This window comes from Coturnix japonica, chromosome 1 (assembly GCF_001577835.2).
Source record: "Coturnix japonica isolate 7356 chromosome 1, Coturnix japonica 2.1, whole genome shotgun sequence".
NCBI lineage: Eukaryota > Metazoa > Chordata > Aves > Galliformes > Phasianidae > Coturnix > Coturnix japonica.
Genome location: NC_029516.1, coordinates 70,292,149 through 70,315,199, shown reverse-complemented (window position 1 = coordinate 70,315,199; position 23,051 = coordinate 70,292,149). Strand labels below are relative to the sequence as shown.

Below are 23,051 nucleotides of genomic sequence, written 5' to 3'. Positions count from 1 at the left end.
GTGCTCCAGCCCTTTGAAATCTTTGTGGCCCTCCTTTGGACCTGCTCAAGAGCTCCACATTATTCTAATGCTGAATTGTGCAAGTTCACAAAGAATGAAAGCAACCACTTACATCTGAAAACAAGTTTTGCTATAGCTTGTTATATCTTATATACTTTGAATGATCTGAAAAATGTGTAGAGAGTGTGTAAATCCCATGAATACTGAATTTTTAGGATCATAAAAACAAAATCAAACTGTTAAGAAATACTAAGTAACTAGGACTAAGTCACTAGAGAGTGAAGCAGCAGATGGCATTAATTGTTGAAAAATGGAAAGACATACATCAAGGAAAACAGTAATACACAGACAGATGGATTGGCTCTGAATTGTGGTCAATTAGGAAAAAGATGTCAGTCTAAAAACATTTGTGTTATAGTTGCAGTACAGGACATTCCTAGTTAGCAATTTTGGCATATATTAATTCATCAGATGGCAGGGCCAAGATAGAAAACATTGTGAACTTTTTGCATTTCATTAGAATACACTGTCAACTTGATTACAAAATGATGTACAAGCCCCAAATCTACATCTACAATAGGTAACTACATAAATAGGGTGAAAATCCTTTGATTTTGTAGATATAAATATGCAAATCTTTATATGGAAAGTCATTAACATATCACCATTAGGATGAGAAGCAGTATCGCTGCAGAATTACCCCATCCTTATCTTCCCTCCGTATCTGCTTTTGGCAGCTAAGTGAGAGAACATTCCAACAACGTAGGTAGATATACAAGGGCACTATGGCCCTCCTTGTACACAGCTTGCTGTATATCAAAAGTACATTGCTACTGACAGATACAGACCATCTGAGTGGCAGTGTAACCTTACGTGAGGGATACCATCACCAACTCAGACCAGGAAAAATGCTTCCTACAAAAGGAAACAAAACAAACATTAATTTAAATCCTGTCCAAGTTGCTGACATTGAATTTGTGAATGTTTTTTCCTCATTTCACAGACAGACACTGAAACTCATAGCATGTGAGTGTTAGAGAGTGTTAGTAACACATCACAGATTCAGGAGAAATTTTCATTGACTGGCTTATTTGAAAATAAAGCTAATAGGTCTGTCCCAGAACCTGTGACAGCCATTACTCACAGCCACCAGACTGTGCTGTATAGCAGCATCTTGATATCTTAAAAGATCTTACTACATTCTTCCATCATCTGTTTGCTTATCCATTCTTGCTGGTGCTCCTAGAGATGATGAAGCACTCTTACATCACCAAACACAGGATGAGAGGAAATGTTCCCAAGTTCTGCCAGAGAAGGTTCAGTTTAGATATTAGTAGAAACTCTGAAAGAGTGGTCAGGTGCTGGAATGGGCTGGCCAGGGAGATGGCTGACTCATGTCCCTGGAGGTGTTCAAGAATAGTGGAGATGTGGTACTAAGGAACATGGTTTAGTTGGATATATTGGTAGTAGGTGAATGGTTGGACTAGATGATCTTAGAGGTCTTGTCCAACCTTATTGATTCTGTGACTCTGTAATTACTTTGGGAGACTACATTTTCAATGACTTTTTGACTTGTTCATAATTTCTGTTGGTCCTTTTCAGTATCTAGAACCACACTCTTGTTCCTCCTTGCATAGGTTTCAGGCTATGTCAGCAAAGAGAAATAAGCCATACTGAAGATCAGATCTGGGCACAGAAGCTGACAGGTATCTTAGTTTCAGCTGAGAATGAATTGTTTTCTTTGGTGTGTCCAATATGATGCTACATTTTGGTTCTAGGAGAAAAACAATGCTGACAACACAACAATGTTTATAACTGCCTGCTAAGCACTATATAGAACCAAGGCCATCTGCAGCGAAGGGTCAAAGAAGCTGGGAGGGAACAGAATTAGGGCAGCTGACTTGAATTGGCCAAAGGGATAGTCCATATCATATGGCATCAAGTGGAAGAAGTTCTAAGGGGAGTAGGAGTTCATCTCATTTTTTTCCTTTGCTCAGGGGGCATTGGTCAGGTAAAGGTAAGTAATTTCTTGTGTGCCACTTGTTAAATACTTTCATTTATATATTTGTCATAATTATTATTTTGTTTTTCTCAATCTTAGTATATAGTTGTCTCAAAATAAGTACCCACAGACATATTTCTTTCCTTTGCTTTTGTTTTATGTACACTGCTTGCATCTGCTACAGACTTGGAGAATCTGTGACAAGAATAAAAATTGGTAACATGCAAGCTGTACAGCAAACAAAATTGAAAACTGTGTCAAATGAGGATATTTGGATACTTTTAAATGGGGTTTTTGGAGTTCTGTTTAAATTGATCTTGTTTCTATGGCATACAGCTAGAGAAAGTAAATAGATACAAACTTTCTCTCACTTCCAGCTTAATATAGCATACTAAAAGTAACAAATTCATCCCTGAGAGCTTCAAGAAGTTTTCTTACTAAACTAGGAGACCAGACTTAAAATGTTTAAATATTTTTAAGATGAAAAAATAGGAAGGAAGCAGCAAACAAGTTCAGTCCTCCTGCCTCTCATCATACTTCACAAATACGAATACACTAAGAAAGTTTTCTTCCTTCTTTCTATATGCCATAGCACACCATAGGAATCTAAGATGCGTGAGTATATGTGTGAGACCACTGGCAAAGTTATTTACATATAGAAGGGTTAAAGAAACAAGTCACTGGATGTACTGGATGGGAACAATGATTATAAGGAATAATTATAAGAAATAATTATCTTTTGTATGCTCAGAGTCATGCTTTCCAGAAGCCTTCATCTCCACAGAAAATTCCCAGCACTCTTCATTGTCTTGAAAGACATTCAACTGTGGGTCAGTGAGAGCTGTTTTGATCGAGGTCTGTCTCAAGCATGTGCAGTAACAATAACAGCAGATTTTTTATCAGTGCTTCCCAACAGCACCCTGGGTCTGTGGCTTGCCACAGTCTGTGGCAAACTGTGCTTGCATTGTTCTTTGCTCAGCTGCCTACAGCACCTGGAACAAGAGCTAGAAGAATCTCCTCTACAGATAAAATCTTAACAAGGATTCACCTATTGCAACATTTATCTCAGCTGTTTGTTTGGTGCTGTCTTATAAAGTACATCCTTGTGATGATGTGTTCTTTTAATTGTCTCCTTCAGTGTTCATATATACATCATGGAGTCCATGAACAAAAGGGACAAGGGGTAAGAGAATGTGTGAAAAGCCAGAAAAATCAGGAGAGCAGGAATGAGTGTCACTTAAGGCTCCAGGATATTCCTGAAGTAAAAGGTAAGGAGAGTGCAGAGAAGGAGGAGGAATCAAACAGTCTCCAGGGAAAGCTAAAGGGAAAAAGAGCAAAGGAGAGTGGCAGCTTTCTAGTGTCAGATTTACAGTCATGTTATATATAACATATGTAATGTGTATATAACCAGTGACCAGGCAACCTTGTTTTAATGATTCCGTGACTGATAGGTCACTTCCCCCTCAAACTGAATCTAAGAACCATGTGGTTGAGAGCAGGATCAGACCAAAGGTTGTTAGATTTGCCTTAAATAGTCTAGTGGGCTCATTGTCAAAACCACAAGTCAGTGTGCAGAGTTCTCAGTAAACAGCAAAGTAGTCACTTCAATTTTTAGAAGTTAGTTACTTCTCACTTTAAATAAACTACTTTATCTCCTTCAGAGTTACAAAGCAACATACAAAGCATCGCATGCACGCTTCTTACTCAGTTGTCTATGCAATGCACCTCTCAGATGGTAGGGTCTGCCACTGAAGTTCCCAAAGATCTGCTATGATTGCATTGTGAGGCAAGGATTCTGTCTTTAGAAAGGACTCATCAGATTAGCACCTTTCTTCATGATGGAAGCTCAGAAATGCTACAGTCATAGTCTTGCTAAATTTCTAACTACTGTAAGAATAAACATGAGTATGTCAAGTGCTTTGCTAGATTCCTTTACTGATTTTTGGTAAATATATGATAAAAACACAGAATCTTAACAACAGCAAAAACATAGCCTATGTACAGATAATCTTAGCCATAGGGAACAGTTCTACAATTATTTGCTATACTATGTAGTCCCTTCTATTCAGTAATTGCAAATCATTGACAACAGCATGTCTCAGAGGAATTATAATGGATGAAAATTCAAAATAAAGAAAAACAGACACCAAAATACTAATTACAAACAAATTTGTTTGAATCTGAGGTGGTTTAGCACTATTGAAGGACTCTGACTTAACTGAAGCTACAACATTTGGGAAAAGAATGGAAAGAAAAAATGAACTACTGCTCCAAGACAGAACCAACGTACTGTGACTCTGTGAAACACTCCTCTGGACAAGAAGAACAGAATAATTTTATTCATTCCTATGGGGGAATGAGACTGAGACTTCTCTGATGAACTAATTAAGTTCCTTCATCTTCAGTACTCCACTCTTATAAATCTCATCAAAACCCATCAGAACAGTAAAAATCACATATGGGTATGGATCTCACTAAGAAAAACACCCACATAGTGCAACCACTTACATTCTCTATTTTATCCATGTATTTTTGCACTTGATCATATCAAAACCTAAAAGCTTATCTACATGACAGATTACTGTAAATTCAAGTCATGTGAAATAAAAGTGAGGTTTCCAAAGGGTCCTCCTGGTCATTTGTGTAGGCAAGACTTAGATCCAGCTTATGATGCAGTAGCTTGAGCTAAAGCCTTGTTACATGCACTGATACCAAGTGGTGGTTGCTGGTATTATTACATCAATAATATATATATATATATATATATATTTTCCCATATACAGAGAGGTTAAAGGTTTCATGAAAATCCTGGAAGAAGTAACTGAAGAGTGGTCAGACTGTAGGCATGTCTTCTTCCATAGAAATCTATGCAGAGGAAAAAACATCATAGTTATTCTTGTCTTATTTTGTCTTGTTTTATTGAAGAAGCAGAGCCTTTCTGATCTGAATTTCCTGGGAAAACAAAAACAAAAAGAAAAACATAGCTAATAGAACATCTTACTGAAGGATCCTCTTAAATAAAGGAAGGGCACTTGTGCATTATGGGGACCATGGGTAAATGCACCACGCCTTGACATGGAGGCCTGGTAGAGCAAATATGATGGTGAGCCACTGCCCCTCCTGTTGTGATTTAGTTGCAGTGAAGAGAACACTGCTCAGTGGCAGGGGCACTGCTTTCAGCACAGGATCTGAGATGGAGTCCTCAGCATAGCTATTGACAGCTGCCAGGGAGGGCAATGCAGTGTAGTGATTAAGCACGCTTTATAGCTCTACAAGGAGTGTGTCTTAATACTAGATCTGCTTGCCATGCAATGTGTCCTTTTCCCAAATGATTTACCAAAAGGTTCCCAAAAAGCACGAACGTGAGATAGGCACGGATGCTTATGTTTGCTCTTTTTTATCCATATGTCCCATATCAGCTATGTTGGCATGAAGGTGTCATTGCTTTTCCAGTGTTGCCCACAGAGGACCCTGGTAGCTGTTCCCTGCCATTTCTGGTCCAAATTGGACAATTGTTCTTCAGGTTTCCTTCAAAAGTCAGACTGATCAACAGAGCTTGTTTATCTCATGCCATTCCAGTAGGTCCCTGTTCATCCTGGCCTGAGCAGCCATTGTAGGCATCCTCTCCATCTGCACCAGCAATTTGTTAACTTTGCTTCATGGAAGGCTGGTGGGGTTATTTCCCTACACAACTGAGAGGTGCCTATGATTAAACAATGAGGCAAAACTGAAGACCTGCTCTGAAAGGCAGTTCTGCCAAAGCACTTGGCTATTAAAATGTGCTCAGTTACATGCACTATGTATCATCAGCAGGGAGCTAGAGATTACCTAGCATGACTGTGAATTGCTAGCTGGGTGGAGTTTTGACAGAAACTTTATCATACAGGTAGAATGCTTCCTTTTACCTCTTCTGGTAGTGTCAAAGTATTAAATGAAAATACAAATATGGATAGAAATGTCTTACCCCATTTGTCAACAGTGCCATATCATCTGTCTCAGGGCTAACATTTCAGTGCTAAGAGGACCACAGTGATGAGTTGAATCACTGCGAGGAAGTACAGGACGATGGCAACGTAACACCATTGCGCATTCTTGGAGCAGGCTGCTAGTGAAGAGAAAAGAAAGAAAGCTCTCACAACAGACAAAAGCAACTGAAGTCTTTTCTCCAAGTTATGTATTGTTCATGGTGAGGAGAGAGAGGGCTGGGGGAAAGAGTCTTGCTGGAGGGAAGCTGTCTTGTCACTGTGATCTACACATCTAGTGCCTGTAGAAAGTGAAATTTATAAGGATATCTACAATGTGCTGTAGATACAATTGAAAAAGTTGGGTTTGCTTTTTGTTATTTCCCAGTTAAATGTATTTGTAGAAACTTAATATTCATTTTGAAAATATTTTTATTAATTTTAGTTATAGCTATAACTTCAGTTATTAAGTGAAAATAAAACCCTTATTTATGTATGCTTATATATAAACTCACATTTTCAGGATCAAAAGAAACTGGCTAGTTCTAGTTTTTGTCGTGCTACATGCTGAGAAGATGCCTAAAAACATGACCTCCCATTTTCTGAAGCTGTGCACAGCTTTGCCAGCACTCCCACCTTACTCTGCAGTTCATCAGCTGTGGCAGCACAGCTCTGCCAGTGCATTTTGCTCAGCAGTGTACCTACCTGTACCTACCTGTTTTGTTCCTGAGTAACCTTCGGAAAATGGCTCATAACAGGGGTGCTAATGTGGTTTATTATTCTGAGTTTATACAGCTGAAGACTCAGAAGGAAATTATGATGTCCTCCTTCAAGCTTTTTGAAAAAGCTTTCATAGGTAACTCAGAATTCTACAGACTGCTTTTCCAGATAGGCTCTTACCACTAAAACCAAATATGTGTTTAATTAGTTCTTGAATCCCTGCCTCCATCATTTTCTGCTTTTGGCACTATAATCCTGCCCTGCTTGTGTTCTTCTGATCCCTATTCCTTCACACTTTTCATACGGATCTGTATGATTAAAAAAAAAAATAGTATAATATAAATAAGAATTAGAACAGGCACCTGATTTCCCTAGGGCTCTATTTGAGAAACAGTTCTCTTTAATATTTTCATAAATGACTGGGATAGAAGGATGTTTTGAGTATTTTTGCTGGCAATACTGATTTAGTAGTGGAGTATTAGGAGTTGCTGATTCTGTCGAGGGTGGAGAGGCCTTGCAGAAAGATTTAGACAAATTAGAGGGCTGGGCAATCACTAACTGCATGAAGTTAATTTAAGAGCAAGTTCCAGGTTCTGCACCTGAGAAGGGGCAATCCTAGCTATGTGTACAAAATAAGGGATGAGATTCTGGAGAGCAGCCCTGCTGAAAGAGATTTGGGGGTCTTGGTCAGCATCAAGTTGAACATGAGTCAACAGTGTACCCAGGCAGCCAGGAAGGCCAACCATATCCTGGGGTGCATCAAGCATGGCATTGCTAGCTGGTTGAAGGAAGTGATTGTCCCACTCTACACTGCACTTATACAGCCTCATCTTGAGTACAGTGTGCGGTTTTGAGTGCCACAGTACAAGAAGGACATTGTTACTAGAAGATGTCCAAAAGAGGGCTAAAAAAAGGGGAATATGGTAATAGGGGAAGAATATGAGGATCAGCTGTGGTTCCTTGGCTTGTTCAGCCTAGGGGAGACCGAGAGTAGACCTCATCATGGCCTACATCTTCCTCACAATAGCAAGCTGAGGGGTAGCACCGATTTCCTCTTTCTGGTAACCAGTGAGAGAACCTGAGGGAAAGCCATGAAGCTGAGACAGGGGTAGTTCATGTTGGTTCAGATAAATGTTCTTCACCAAGAGGGAAGTCATGAACAGCCTCCCCAAGAAAGTGGTCATGGCACAGAGCTTGCCAGAGTTCAAGAGAGTCTGAACACTCTCAGACATACAGTCTGATGTTTGGATGGTCCTGTGTGGAGCCAAGAGTTTGACTTTGTGATACTCAAGGGCCCCTTCCAATTCATGTTATTCTATGATTCTATAACAATTCTCTGATTCTAAAATTCTGCAGACCTGGAAATATGGATAGCATAGGCAAAATCAGAGAAGAAAAGGAAGTGAGGACCGAAGTATAAAAAGGCAGTCAACAAACATAAGATGACAAATAATCAAAACAATACATTGCATCACTTACAATAGTTATGATTCTGCAGTACAATCCCAAATTCAACAACACAAAATAAGAGTGAATTTAAAAGAAGCCAGTAAACTGGTTTTATCTTTATGACAGCAGGACTGAGATATGCATATAATCCACTTTTCTTTCTCACTGACTGCCACTTTTAGTAACAGACATTGCCTGAAACTTTCAGTTTCTTTTTCCCTCTAGTAAGGCCAAATTAACCCAGCAATGGGAACATTTGTTCTCACTTAGCACTTTCTGCAGCTAACATTTTTTTTTTTCCCTAAAAATAGCTTGCTGTTCTGCTGTGTTGCATGAGTGCAGATATTTTCTTTCCATCTCTTACTCGTTTTCACCTCAGATCCGTGAATTAAAACTCATACCCAATATATTGTTTCACTTTGAGAAACAAAATTTACTTCAAGGGCAGGTCCCAGTTTTTGAAAAAATAATGCAATGTATCTTAACATTTGCACTTCAGAAATCCTCGGATCTACTCGCTAAGGGCATGAGACAGCAGTTTGTCTGCCACTTGCTGTGCTTCAGGTCCTGATTTTCCAGCAGACTGCAATGCTGCACATTCATTTGCTTCTTGGGTCCTTCTGGGATGATCTAACTGGATCCTTCTGGGAGGAATCCCAGTTATATTTCACAGAACCACACCCTTTTAATTGTGCAGACAGGAACAGTGACAACTCCTTCTCCCCAGAAGTGATCTACAGCACTATACCATAAGGATATTACCATACGACCATATTACCATACCATATTACCATGTGAGAATGTCATTCAGTTCCTGGCAGCATGTTACAGTGTGTTCTGTGCCATGCTGTAGAAGCCAACCAACCCAACAAAACTCATCCAAGTAAATCACCACCAAACAAACAACAGCAACAAAAACAAGCACAGAAAACAAATAAAACAGACAAGCAAGCAAACAAGCAAGCCATACTTTTTCAGTGTTTAAATTTAGACATTTCTGAACCAAAACACAACTGAAGAAGGCAGATCAGAGGCCAGAGATTCTACTGAGCTGGTGTGTTCCAGGCTGCATGTAGTGAACAACAGAGGCACAACACTGTCTACAGCAATGTGCCCTAAGGTCACCTCTTGCTCCCAGGTGAAATGCACCTAAACTTAAATTTACCTAAACCATACCTACATCTCTCTGGACATCTAACACCAAGCAACTCTTCCATTACATGTAAATGTGTAATTACAAAGATAAACAAAGCAGATAACATGTAATGAAAAAGTTTTAGACTTCCTGCTGTGTTGCAGTACTTTGATGCGTAGTCTTTGGTACACTGTCCGAGGTGTCAGATTTACGCCTCCTTTTCACCTCAGCGTAGGTTACTTTGTCACCTGCAGAAACAAGAAGTACTCCAGTTAGAGGAGCTGCCTGAGACTAAACCATTGTGGTTCTCATTGGATCCAGCACCCTCCACCTTCCTGCGTCAGGCTTTCTTGGAGAAAATGATAAGAGCAAGAACACAGACCAGAAGTTGTTTTTGTTTTATTTTTTTCTGGTAAACTTTTTGTGTCACCAGATGAATTCGTCAAAAAGGAAGTACTAAAAGAGCTTTCACAAATAATTGTTCCATTGGGCAGATTTCCAAATAAGTACAGTAGAAGTTAGTCAGATATTAAGTTTTAGGAAATTTTAAAGAAGTTAATACTCCTATACTTCCATATCTTATCCACACATGTATGTTTTCTGTTGGCATTTAAGCAACATGGCAACATGTGGGGGGCTATTTTTCTTTCTGTGTATTTCTTAATAAACCTTTTATTCCTGGTGATATTGGATCTTTGACAGAGAGGCAAGCTATTTTCCCTTATGAATTAAATATCACTTCCAACAGTTGATTGTGTAAAATCACGTTAAATATTATGTAAACTGTAAGCAAACTATTTTCATTTCACCCACAGATTATTCTTCCTTAAATTCTTTCTTCCAGGTATTTAAAACTACCTGGTTTCAGCAGACTGCTTGCAGATATTGGCTGCAATGAAAGAATTGACTTGAGCTGACAACATTTATGCAAAACAAGCTATGACTTTTCTCTTACTGGGAAGCTACTTCCATGAACAATAGTATTTCTTCATGTTACGCATAGATTCTCCAGTGTTTTGTATGGCACAATCTCACATTAGGTTTTCAAAAGTGACATAGCAGAGGATGGTGCTCCCTGCCACTCACTGCTGGAAGTCTCCCTGTTCCATGCCTAGTGGTCAGTCAGTAGGGAACTCACAATTGTCCTCTCTGAAGAAAGAGAACTGTTTGCTCAGATTGTTTAGCCTTAACTTCACTGTACTCATAACCTTTAGAGACCTTGCCTACAATTGTCAGTTATCTTCAATGAATGTTTAAGCTAGCATCTCCATAACATTTGACATCTCTTTCACTGTAATAGTGTCATTTCAGTAACAAGTGCTAGACATCACAGTCAAAGCAGTCAAAGATGTTTAGGTACTTGATTTCTACTTCCATCATGTTTTCTTTCTGCATCATTTAAACAGTGCTTTAAAATTCATATGCTTATATGTATGCTGGGAAGACATCTGTCTGCCTAGACTCTGCACAGACCCATTGACCCAATTAAGCAACATCGTAAAATAAGAAAAGCTCACAGTAACATATATAAGGGGTTAGATAAGTTAGATCTGACTTCAGATCTAACAAGGTGAGGAGCTGCCCTATGGCACATTTTCTCTTCCATCTTCTGTTATTAAATCCATCCACAGATTGTCAGAGTAGGAGGGAGAGGGAAAGCAGAGGATGACAAGGACATACCTGACAGACCTCTGCAGTTTTCTATAGATGTGGCCATGGAAAGAAGAGAGGAAGAAACTGTATTTTTTTTTTTTATCAACTGCAAGTTGTTTATTTTGCATCTTTAGTCCTGTTTTCCCAGTTTGCGTACAGAAATAAAATACTTTCTTAAGAGAGAAATCAAAGAGATTTTTTCTCTGGAGTGCCATGGAGAAGATGAACAAGTGAAAATTTCAGCAGCACAAATATAGGACTCAAAGTGGAGACTAATAGCTCTTGCCATAACATGCAGAACTCCAAGGCAGCAGTGCTGCTGAGGATAAAGGCAGAAGAGAAGCAGGGTACAAACTGGTGGGAATTGGGCATAGTGCTCACAGGGCAGTAGGCCAGACCTAGTGTTCTTTAGTAAGGAAAGACAGCTCAAAGGTATCCTTCAGTACGAAAACCCTTTTCTTTGGCTTCTAAGTTATTATTCCTGTGTTATAGGAGCAACTTTGTTCTTTTTCATGTCATATCTATGATGTAATATAAAACGTACGTGGAGTTAAGATGGCAGCTGCTGCTTCTTTTGCACATTGCCAGGGAAGCATCTGGCCTCACAGAAGTATGGCAAATACCAAGCTTTTGACTAAAGGAAAGCATCGTCCTCAGAGTGCTAGAGCTTCTGAGGTCAGTGTTAGGCTTATGAAAATTTGTGAGTCTAAACCATATTAATACTAAGCATTATTAAATCGGTCATGTTGAATGCAACATCTTTCTCGCACAGAATGTGGGGAGTGACAAGAGTTCACAGCACCTAGCACAAGAGGAGGGCCACAATTTCCTCTGCTGTGCTGTTCTAACCATTGAAAGCAAATGAGCACATGTATAAATCAAAGATGGAGCCCATAAAAATATGTAATGGGTATGTATGTACGTGAAAACATGAAAGAAGAGTATTAGTTAAATCTATCAGCTGTTTTTTCTCCACTATGTCTCAGTAGGATGCATGGATAATAGGTGGTAAATTCGAGACTGATTTAAAGCATTTCTTTATGCGAGATCATGCAGCCTAATGGACAAACAGACTTAACATATGAAAGCTGAAGATAGACCACTAATTCAGATATTTTTAGTACTATGTGCAAAACGGAAAACCAACAGAATTTATTTTTATAGAATAAAAGCTGCTTTTATTCTGTAAACATTTGACTTCCATGCTATCACCTCTAAATATAATCTTATATAGTTTTTTTTCCGTGTTTAGTTGTCTCATAGCTAACAAAGGTCCATTTTTTTTTACTGAAATAATAAAAAGTAACTAGATATGTTTGTTATAAAACATGAGTGATATCCATTAGTGGATATCTTTGGCACTTTATTGAAAATACATTTTTGAAGAAATGTAGTTTTATGGTGGAAGGCATCAGTAGGTCATAACACATATGATCATGTTACAGAAATATCTCTTGATTCTTGACTTGTGTTTTTCTCAACGTACAACTTGCAGAGAAGGAAGAATGGCACTCAGACAAGGAAAGAGAGAGAAAGAATGAATGAAAGAAAACAAAGGAAGACATTGTTTTACAATTAAAAATGATTTCTGGCATTTAAGAAAATTAATCAAAGTAAAATTTCAATTGTAGCTTATGCTGTAGGAGAAAGAAATAGATCCAGTATCCTGAGTACACTGTAACTGCACATGTTAATGATTTGTATTAATATTTTGCATTTCTGTGTATTTCAGAAGCAACACTTTTCAGCCATTCTACTGTAATCCAGAATGGGATTTTAGAGGCAAGTCTTTACTTTTCATGAAATTCAGTCATTCTCCTGATAAACAACATAGATGTTCCAAGTGGATTAATATGTAATAGACAGATAAATAGGAATATTTCTAAAAATGCTTAGAATAAGATTTCAGCATGTTATGGATGTTTCAATTGAAAAGAAGAAAGTTTTAAGAACATATTGCTGAAGAAAAAAGAAATATATATAAGTAAGTAATATTAAGATAGCCATTTGTTACCTGCATTTGCAGTCGGTGAAGTATAATGCACTCTCTGCTCAGGTGATAACTCTGCATAAATCACCTTATTTGCCATTTTGAAGAAATGTCTTCAGATCTGCGATCGAAATGGACACACTGAAGCAGTAATACCCCGTATGACATCCTTTCTGGCCTCCTCCCACCCATCACACCACAGCAGGTCAAAATAGAAGTTTAGCCGTTCGTAAAATGGAAGGAAACTGAGATGCTTTTCTTTTTTCTCATGTAAATTCTCACATTTTATCATTATTTATAGCCCCTCCTGTTGATATATCTCCAATAAAAACACCACAGTTATGATTTTTAACAACTTGCTTGTTATTTGTGACCTTCAGCCCACTCATAATTTTAATCTGGGACGTGACATGCCATTGTGCAGAGCATGCTCATATCCTGTTCAAACCAACTGGGCAGTTAAACCTTTTCTAACAGAAAGAAAAAAAAAAAATCAGTATGTGATTTTCAAGTCACTTCCCCCTAAATTTTGCTAGTTTAAAATTGAAACCAGAAAGTAATGATGAAGGAAGAAAGACATTGATGAAACATCTCATATATTGATATATTTTTCTGCTTCATTATTCTATAATGAATAAAATTTGGATTTGAAAGAATGCAATCCTATTATGTCCACTCTTTTTTTTATTTTTAGATTTTCCTCCACACATAAATTTCTTCTTATTCTTTTTTATGGTTGTATGGTAATTTAATATGTTGCCAAATCTTTGAATTCTTTGCCCAGAGAAATTTCTTCTCTTCAGTCAGCTGTAGATGATGTGCTGATACCTATGACCCAGGTGTATTATTAAGATCAGAACTGAATAAGAGCTGAGTCTGCCCCATGAGTGCTTTGCATGTGGCTCATCAAATGTTCCCATTATTGACAGTCAACATCCTAGTTTTGTTTAATCCCCTTCTATTAGAAGAGTGCATTCAAGATGAAGTCAATGGAGTTATCATGATAGTAAGTTAAGAAGCTCGATATTCTGCCCTCTTGGGACCAGCCATGAAAGGATATTGGCTTTTTCAGCCTAGATCATTAAACACTTTCAAAAATGGGCTGTCATGCTGTTAATTACCCTAGTAACAAAAAGACCAAGTGTAATTTCCTTAAGAGGATTTGTCATCTCTGGGTCAAACCTCCAACTGTCTCATGATGTCACAGGTACACCTATGCTGTTCAAGGATAACTTCTCTGGAGGGACCTGAATGTATTCACCCTGCCTGTTAGCTGGTATAACTGTTTGCACTCTGCTTCTTGTATTCCACAGGCTTCTCCAGTTTGTACCACCCTAACAACTTACCTGTATCATGCACTAAGATTTTGTTCATTCAGTAGGATGTTTAAAGGTGAGTTTACACTTGATATCATACCATCTTTGAGCAGTCTGTAGGGGAGGGGAAACTCATTTGAGAAGGGCATTTTTAGTAGCTTGACCTATCACTAGTCTAAGCCATGTATAGTTTAGGACAGTCATCCTCTACAGAAAGGTTTTTAACAAGAAAAATGAGCGCCATTAGATTGGCCTGCTTTGTTTTATGCACCTGGGATGATAAGCAGTGCACTTACTTTGAAGACAGCTCCTCTCCTTTAGCACCTCTTTCTCCTGTTGGGGACATTCAGGGGTCATTCATTTTGTCTGTAAGATAAGATTATAGTACCCTGGAGGCACTTTCTCTCTACTGATTGGAAAGTAAGTACAAGTAAACAGCTTAGACGTCAACACCCTTAGGCACCTAAATGAGGAAGCAGACAATCTCAAGATGACAGCATTTCTGTTGAAAGGAGCCAACTCCTCCTTCCCTGCCGCAAGTGATGGTTCAATTGTTACCTGATGTTGCAGTTAAGATATTTCAAGGCAAAGTCTTTACTTCAGTAAAATAGTGTGAGGAATGTATTTGTATTGGCACTTTGGCACTAAACTGTGCCCTTGCTGCCAGTGATGTAAACCCAGATTGACTGGAAAAAGGAGAAAATAGGCTTTGGAAGCTCAGAAACCAGTGACATTTGGTCACTGTTTTCCTGTGCACAAAACTGACAAAATTACTTCATCAGAGGATTTGGGAAAAATATGTTAAGATGTATGTACCATTAAAAGGCTAATTCAAGGATTTAGAGAAGGTTTTTTACCTCTTACAGTTGTCCTTTTTATTTAAATAATACAAAATAGTCACTAGATGTCTCCACTTCACCACAAAATGTATTACATTCCATTTAAACCAAGGAAATGTTTGTATGCTTACACAGCCTTTAAAAAAAAACCAAAAAACTATTTCTACTAAATAACTTAATGGAGATAACTAGAGTGTAAAAAATAAAAAGGCAAATAAGACGAGTATTGGATACAAATTCCTGAAGCACAGAAGACAGACACAGGCATTTTCTAACTGATAATAGCAGAATAAAAGAACTGTAGAGATACTGAGATACAAGTGCACACCTGTAACTGTCATATCACCTTAATTAAACCACCTGAAATTTAAACCAGTCCCAACAGAGGGACAGGAGGAAGAAATGGGTGGCCAGTATTGCAGATGAATGAGGAATAGCCATCTCCTGTGATTAGTTATGATAGTGGTAGAGGTGGTGGAGGGTGTAAAAGATCACAGTACATGTCTCAAGACATTTGTCTAAGCAGATCCTGAAAGTGGTGGCAAGTCTTCAGCTACAACAAAGAAGCATGGCACAGCAGGCAGCATGCTGGCAAAGGTCAGAGAAAAGCAAGCTGAAGATAACTGCCCTCAGGCTACTCTCTGCCACAGGCAGCAACACCCTTTCATCCTAAAACTGACTCATTTGATTTCTTGCATATATTTTCGCTCTCTTCTGGGACTTAAAGCTCCCACATAACAAGTTGTTAAAGAAAATCCCTTGTTTTAGGCTTGTTTTATTTTTTTCCTCCCTGAAATAGGTAACATTAAGTTATCACTGTTTCACTAGGACAGAGCAGTAACATGACAGTTTACAGAAGCCCTTTCACAGCCCCTCCTTTTTTTTTTTCCCAACATTTTTTAAATGATTTTTCCTTGATTTTGAACTCTACATCAGGGAGAATTAATTCATATATGTTTGTATACATTATACAAACATACCCAAAAACAAAGGTATAACTTAAAATTGTAAATCTCAATGGACACAAGCTACTGCATCACTTTAAATCTTCTACTTCTGAGCACAAGCTGATGAACTAATTAGAGCTAAACAGGTGCATATGACAGAAGAAGCTTATAACAGTGCCTTCTAATGGAATACAGGCACTATAGAGCAATAGCAGGTAATAAAGAAGGAAAATTGGCTCACTCCTTCCAACAACTAGTAACAGCTCAAGAGGAGCTCAACTTATAAAAAAAGCTGCTACTCCCTTAGCTAGTAACTCTTAAATGAGCGTGAGGAGTGATTGATTCAGTATCAAAGTATAATAGACAATGTTTTGGTTTTATTTATTTATTTATCTATTTTGCACATGTGGTGTTGGGTAGAAATATCTCTTTATCATCTTAATCAGCTTCCACATTCTGAAAAATGATACCTGTGTTTTTTCCTAGCACTATCTGAAAGCCTTCTAAAAGAATGATTATGAGTATCCACTAGACATGGAAGTGTTAGAGTTCAAACACTGCAGCAACTCTAAATGTTCAGCTGTGCTGCACCCAAATTTGATATTCTCCAACAACCTTTACAGTATGAACATTGCAGCCCTCCCAGGTCAGGTCTCCAATGCTGTCTTTCACGGTGAATAAGGAGTAGTGAAATAGAACCTGTCTCATTTGTAGTTTCTTCCCTTATGTCAGGGATGAAGTCTATTCACACCCACAATTTCTCTTCCTTCCTCTGATAACTCATTACATCTTTAACTGATACTCTGTGGAGACTTAACAATTAGTGCAGGAAAAGCCAACCATGGTAGTTAGAACTATGCCTGGGATCAGACTCTCTAACTTCCCTTTGTAAGGATTCCTGTCCTAACAGAGACAGCACCTACTGGAAATAAATTGCAAGTGAGATGAAAGAATAAAGGATAAGACGTCCTTGCAAAACACAATCTGAGAAGAACTGGTTAAATAAACATATCTTGCAGGTATATGGCAGGAAACGTTGGCTTAGCACCTGCCTGTGAGTCTCACTTGCTGAACAGAACAAAGGGTGATAGACTTCATAGGATACAAAGATTGCTCTAAATGAGCAAAACAACAAACTCTGAACCCAGATTGCAAAGTCTGTACAACCAAAGGAAACAAGGGGGGGTACCTACTGGGGGTGATGGCTGACAGGCAAACCGAGAAGAACGTGAACCCTGAGTTCTCTACTTGTACACTAGTTACAGTTTTCTGTTGTGTTCTAGTATTTGTACTTGGCTTAATAACAGGCATTTACAGGAAGAGCTCTGGAATACTTGGGAAGAGAAAACCTGATGTATCTGATGTATTCAGGTTTTAAAAATTGTGAAGTAACAACCTGCAAACTCAAAGTGTATTCGAAATCAGCCTGGTCTATTAAACAGGGTGCTGCACTATGGACAGGGTACCAAGTATTCTTCCAGCCTCTGCCACCAGCCTGCTGCGTGAGCTTAAATAAGTCCTATGTTTTTTGCTCCTCCATCTGCATCCTAAGAACAGTGACACACCCTGAAAAGTGCATTTGGAAACACATTCTAAAATGTTGCTCCAAAAGTGGTACTTGGTGATACACAAGGGTAAGACACAGGAGTTTAATGAGACATGAAAAACGGGTGATGTCTGCATGGCAGAATAGAGAACACTGCAGAAGGCGATACGTGTGAAGACTTCATTGATAAGTCATGTTACAGTGCTGCACTGTTCTGTAAGGTTGGACCAAGCACACTGCATCATAGGTATCTGTGTTAACAAAGATGTGTTGACTTAGCCACAGTACTGGAGTCAAACAAGAGGGATCTGCAACTTCGTACCAGAACATCTGCTATGACCTTCTAGAGACATCCTCTGTTGTATGAAGTATTGGCTGCTGTTTTGTAAGTTGCACAGTCTGCAAAAAGATTCATAACACTTTTTTTTCCACCAGCTGTTCCCCAGGTCACAGATATGGGCATTCCACAAGACCAGAACATACCTTTAAACACTGCTAAGCATATGGATCCCTGTGGAAGGGGTTCTGGCAGGCTCACTGCTTCAGTGTTCTGGAGAATAAAGGAAGGAGAGAAGGCAATATGGCAGTATGCTGAAAGGGGTGTTCACTAGATATTTCCTGGTATGTCATCTCCAAACAAAAGAAAAGTGTCTTTAGTTGCAGTAATCACACCGAATTTGTGTTCTGTGTGCTGTTCTTGCACTACATGTTCATATAGGCTTTGCTGTTACACGGGGTTTAGGATCAAGGAATTACTGGATGAGGTGCTCTAGAGAACTGTTCTTAGGGACATAGGAATGGAGTAGAGACAGCAGCTATTTAAGGATAATTTTCTGAGAGGACAAGAGCTCTCCAGCACCCAGTGTGGGAAATCAAGCAGAGGAGGCAGAAAACCAGCAAGGCTGAACAAGGACTTGATGGTCAGGCTAAGGGGAAAAAAAAAGTGTACAGGCAATGAAAGCAGGGATGGGTGGCCTGGGAAGAATAAAGGGATGCAGCCTGGACATGTAGAGATGGGGTCAGAAAAGCCAAAATACTGATAGGACTGAATTTACTAGGAGTGTATACTCCCTCTGATAAATGAGAAGATAGATCTGGCTTCAAAAGATGTGAAAATTGAGGTACCCAACAATTTATTTGCCTCAGTCTTCACTGGCAGTTAGGTCTCCTATGTCTCTCGTGTTCCTGAACCTCTAAGTATCATACAGGGGAGCAAAATCCCTCCCAGTGTAAGAGCAGAGCAAGTCCGAGACCACCTCATGAGGCTGAATGTGTACAAGTCTATGGGGCCAGACAGCATGCATCCCAGGGATCCCAAGGAACTGTCTCATGTGGTTGGCAAGACACATCTATGTGGTCCTGAAGGAAGTGGCTGATGTGTTTGCTGAATCACTCTCTATCTTATTTGTGAAGCTGTGGCTGTAAGGCAAAGCCCATGGGGACTAAAATAAAGGAAACATCACTTCCATTTTTAAGAAGGGGAGAAAGAAAGACCTGATGAACTAAAGACCTGTGAGCTTCGCATCTATGCCTGGGAAGATCATGGAGCAGATCCTTCTGGAAGACATGTTAAGGCACATGTGAGATGAGGAGGTGAGGCAGACAACACACCTTCACCAAAGGCAGGTCATGCCTGATTCATCTGGTGGCCTTCTGTGATGGAGTGACAGCATTGGTGAACAAAGGAAAGGCAACTGATGTCATCTACCTGGACATGTGCAAGGCCTTTGACATAGTTCCATGCAGTATTCTGATCCCTAAATTGAAGTAATATGTATTTGAAGGCTGAACTAGTAGGGAGTACTAGGCAGTAGCTAGTTAGTTGGATGGTCACAGTCAGAGGGTTGTTGTCAATGGCTTTATGTCCATGTATAGTCTGTGATGAGTAGTGCCCCCCAGTGGTCTGTCTTGGGACCGGTGCACTTCAACATCTTTACCAAAGACATAGGCAGTGGGATGGAGTGCACCCCCAGCAAACTGTGACCTAAGTACCTAAAGGGAGTTCGTAACCAGAAGGGGGACTGGCTTTTTACATGGCCTAAAAGTGATAAAACAAGGGGGAACGTCTCTAAACTAAAAGAGGAGAAATTTAGGTTTTCTGTTAGGAAGAAATTTTTTACTCAGAGGGTGGTGAGGCACTGCAACAGGATGCCCAGAGTAGTTATGGATGCCACATGCCTGGAAGCATTCAAGGCCAGATTGGGTGGAGCCTTGACCAGTCTAATCTGAGGGTGAGGAGGCACCAGTCCATAGCAGTGGGTTGGAACTGGATGATATTCAAAGTCCCTTCCATCTGAAGCCATTCTATGATCCCCCAGTTCTGTGATTCTATAATTCTATAATTCCCTGATTCTGAGATCAAAACTCAAAAGGGATACATGGGAGTTAACCATTTCAGTTGGAAGTTTCTATGTTATAATTCATCCCTAGGGAAACAGGGAGTTCAACTCTGAAATCAGAGCAGTAGTACAAGTCAAGTCATGTAGTTAAATTTGCACCACAAGTCAGATGGATTCCTGGGCTGAACTGCACATCCTGTTACAAAAGGAGTTGAATTCATGTTGCTATTTCATCTGCTTATGTCTCCGCATGCAATGGAGGACATACTGTCACTGTCACACTCACAGATAGGGTGTCAACTGCAGTTGTTAGCAGATCTACTCTGTGCATGACTTGAACTGATAGCGATGCTACTCCTATAATGTCACTGACTGAGATTACTCAGCAACGACCATTAACAGCAGAGAACGTGTCTAAGTGCCTTTGAGAGTGCACAGTGAAGAACCTGAGCTCATTCATTTGGCTGTCTCTGCAATGCCACTTAAGTTCCAGACCTTCAAACTCCAAACACTGGGCAGAGCAATCCCAGAAAAAAAAATACCTTTTTCTGAGACAATGAATGCTAAAAGCAGGTCTGAACTGGCACATATTTTCATGCTTTGCCAAAATTCTTACAACTCAAGACCAAAAAAATCACTCCTCCCTTCAACCTCTGATACATAGCTGACAAGCACACAGTGAGCCCTGTTGTTTCATAGACCTCACCAGAGTTTGTATACTGCTAGCTAAGTGTATTAGCCAAGTGGCTGAAAGGAAAGAGAGTGATAAGAGACTCCACTTGGAAAAGTCATAAGGCATTAAGTGACTGAATCCTCAGAGAAGCTTGGTCAAATGGACACACAGACCCCAGAATACAGCTGTGATCCAAGTCTGAAGCATGGAGTTATTTAGGCAACATTTTTCCCCAGTGGCAATGAACTAAAAATACTGCAACTACTGAATCATTAGATGTGAAAAGATGACAATGAGGTCATAAGTAGTCTGAAAGAGGCTGAGCTTCTGAAGCATTTATAACTGCAAAGCTGATCAGTAGGCAGTAGTATGTAGTCACAAGCAAAAGTTGTGGTTGGATTATGGTGATATTAATATTATGAAGCTGCAGTTGTGCCTCTATCTCAGCAAATCAGGATAATTCTGTGTAGTTGCATTTACAAAAAATATCAGTAATTTATTTTAAGACACATAGCACACAGTGAAAGAAGTTTATTTTTTAAAACTTAACTTTAGTCTGCCAGCTCCTCTGCACTATTTTGTCATGTAATACACTGGCAAGGGGTCAAAGGGAAACTGCAGTCAAACACTTCCCACAGAGACACAACAAAAGGACCAGGAGCTACACATGAACAGCAGCCTGGGAGACTGTGACTGGACAGAAGGGAAAAAAATCTTCCTCATAAGAGCAGGGCATTGCTGGGAAAGTTGCCCAGACAGGCCATGAGAGAGGAGAGGAGAGGAGAGGAGAGGAGAGGAGAGGAGAGGAAGAGGAGAGGAGAGGAGAGGAGAGGAGAGGAGAGAAGAGGAGAGGAGAGGAGAGGAGAGGAGAGGAAGGAAGGAGAGGAGAGGGAGAGGAGAGGAAGAGGAGAGGAGAGGAGAGGAGAGGGAGAGGAGAGGAGTAGGAAGACATTGCCTCAATGGAAATGCTGTTTTGTTTTTTTTTCTCACTAGCTCAAAAAGTCTCACATTTTCCTAGAGTATAGGTGATTGGATCTTGATGGTTTTGAATCATTTAGGAGAGAGTCATGTGATAAAAGTCTGCTTAGGTATGTATGAAATGATGGAAAAGAGAGTCTGAGAGCTCAAGAAACCTCTTTGACCTTTTAGTTCTACATTATGGACATAAGTACCCTGCTGTAAATGATGCTAAGAACTTTAGGGACAGATAAAGGGCAAATGCTCTGCATCACATTTAGACCAGTCATGCCTTTGGTATGCTGGTTGCTACCTAAGTTGCTATGAAACAAGCCTTATCAGTATCCACCTGACACTATCCATATCTACATACTGATCAACAACAATTTAGTTATATTGCATATAAACTGTACATGAACAGTACTTCTGAGTAATTTGTTCCATAACTACTTAAAGGTTCATTTTTCTTCCCTAAATACTCTTGTTTCTGCATTTAACATAGTTACTTAACACAGTACTGTCAAGAGTAGGAAGGGAAAAGGTCAGTAATGTAAGATCAGAAAAATTAAACTTTATTTTAATCTATTAGGTTACAATGGCACCACTGAATATATCAGGAAACAGGAATATGCTATTTAACAGAATAGAAACATGGTTTTCCATCAACACATTTAGGTTTGTAGAGCCTATCTATGTTGAATTCTAAAGGAATTTTCTAAGTGGCAATAAAGCACAAAACCAATAATGTAGCTCTTAAAAGGAAATCTCAGATCTTTGTATGCACAGGCTTTGAGTCTTTATGTTATGAAAAGTATTTTTAAGTTTTAGAAGGGCCTTAAGTTCCAAATCAAATCTGTACAAATCTTTACAAATTAGAAGACAGAAACATTGCCACCAAGTATTCTGCAGCAAAGATGGGACTCATGAACAAGAAGTTAAAAGCAACTCAGATCTTCTGTCTGTGAACTTACTGGGTGAAGCAGGGAACAACTCAGACCACTTATGAACTGACACCATAAATACCACTTAAACTGAGTTAGTAAACAATTGTAGTACTTAGTGGATGGAGAAAGGTCAGAAATTGCATTGCCTTTTAAAAGCTCTAACTGTGGTTGTGATTACATTAGCCCCAAAACATCTCTATACCTTCTTTATATTCCTTTTTATGTGAATAAGTCATGTAGGATCACTAAATGAAATAGCTTCCTTCTTTATATCTAGTTTTCAGCCTTCCTCAGAGCCATAACACGGCATATGTAAATTTCAGAAGGCAGGTAAAGGTAAATGCACATATGTGAGAGAGAGACAGAGTGCTCATACTTGAGAAGGAGTTTAGAAAAGATTATATTATAAAAATAAAATAGGACCGACTATGATGATCGCTTGCAGCGCCTGGCCAAACAAGCATACTAATTGGCTGCATTTCACATGTGACACTGCTTTTCTACACTCTTCCAGTCTGAGAGCCCTGTGTTTCACAGCCTTATTTGTTAGGATGTTCATCCTTCCTAGAAATGGCACCT

The 23,051-nt window shown here is 39.3% G+C and overlaps 1 long non-coding RNA gene across 1 annotated transcript; it reads right to left on the bottom strand.

Annotated features, from left to right (window-relative positions):
- Positions 1 to 3,687: 3,687 nt before the first annotated feature.
- LOC107319274 lies at positions 3,688 to 13,176 on the bottom strand. Its single transcript, XR_001557719.2, has 4 exons — positions 12,936 to 13,176; positions 9,436 to 9,516; positions 5,967 to 6,107; positions 3,688 to 4,954 (listed from the first exon to the last, which is right to left on the bottom strand). It is a non-coding gene; the product is annotated as an uncharacterized LOC107319274 (long non-coding RNA).
- Between the last annotated feature and the right edge of the window lie 9,875 nt (positions 13,177 to 23,051).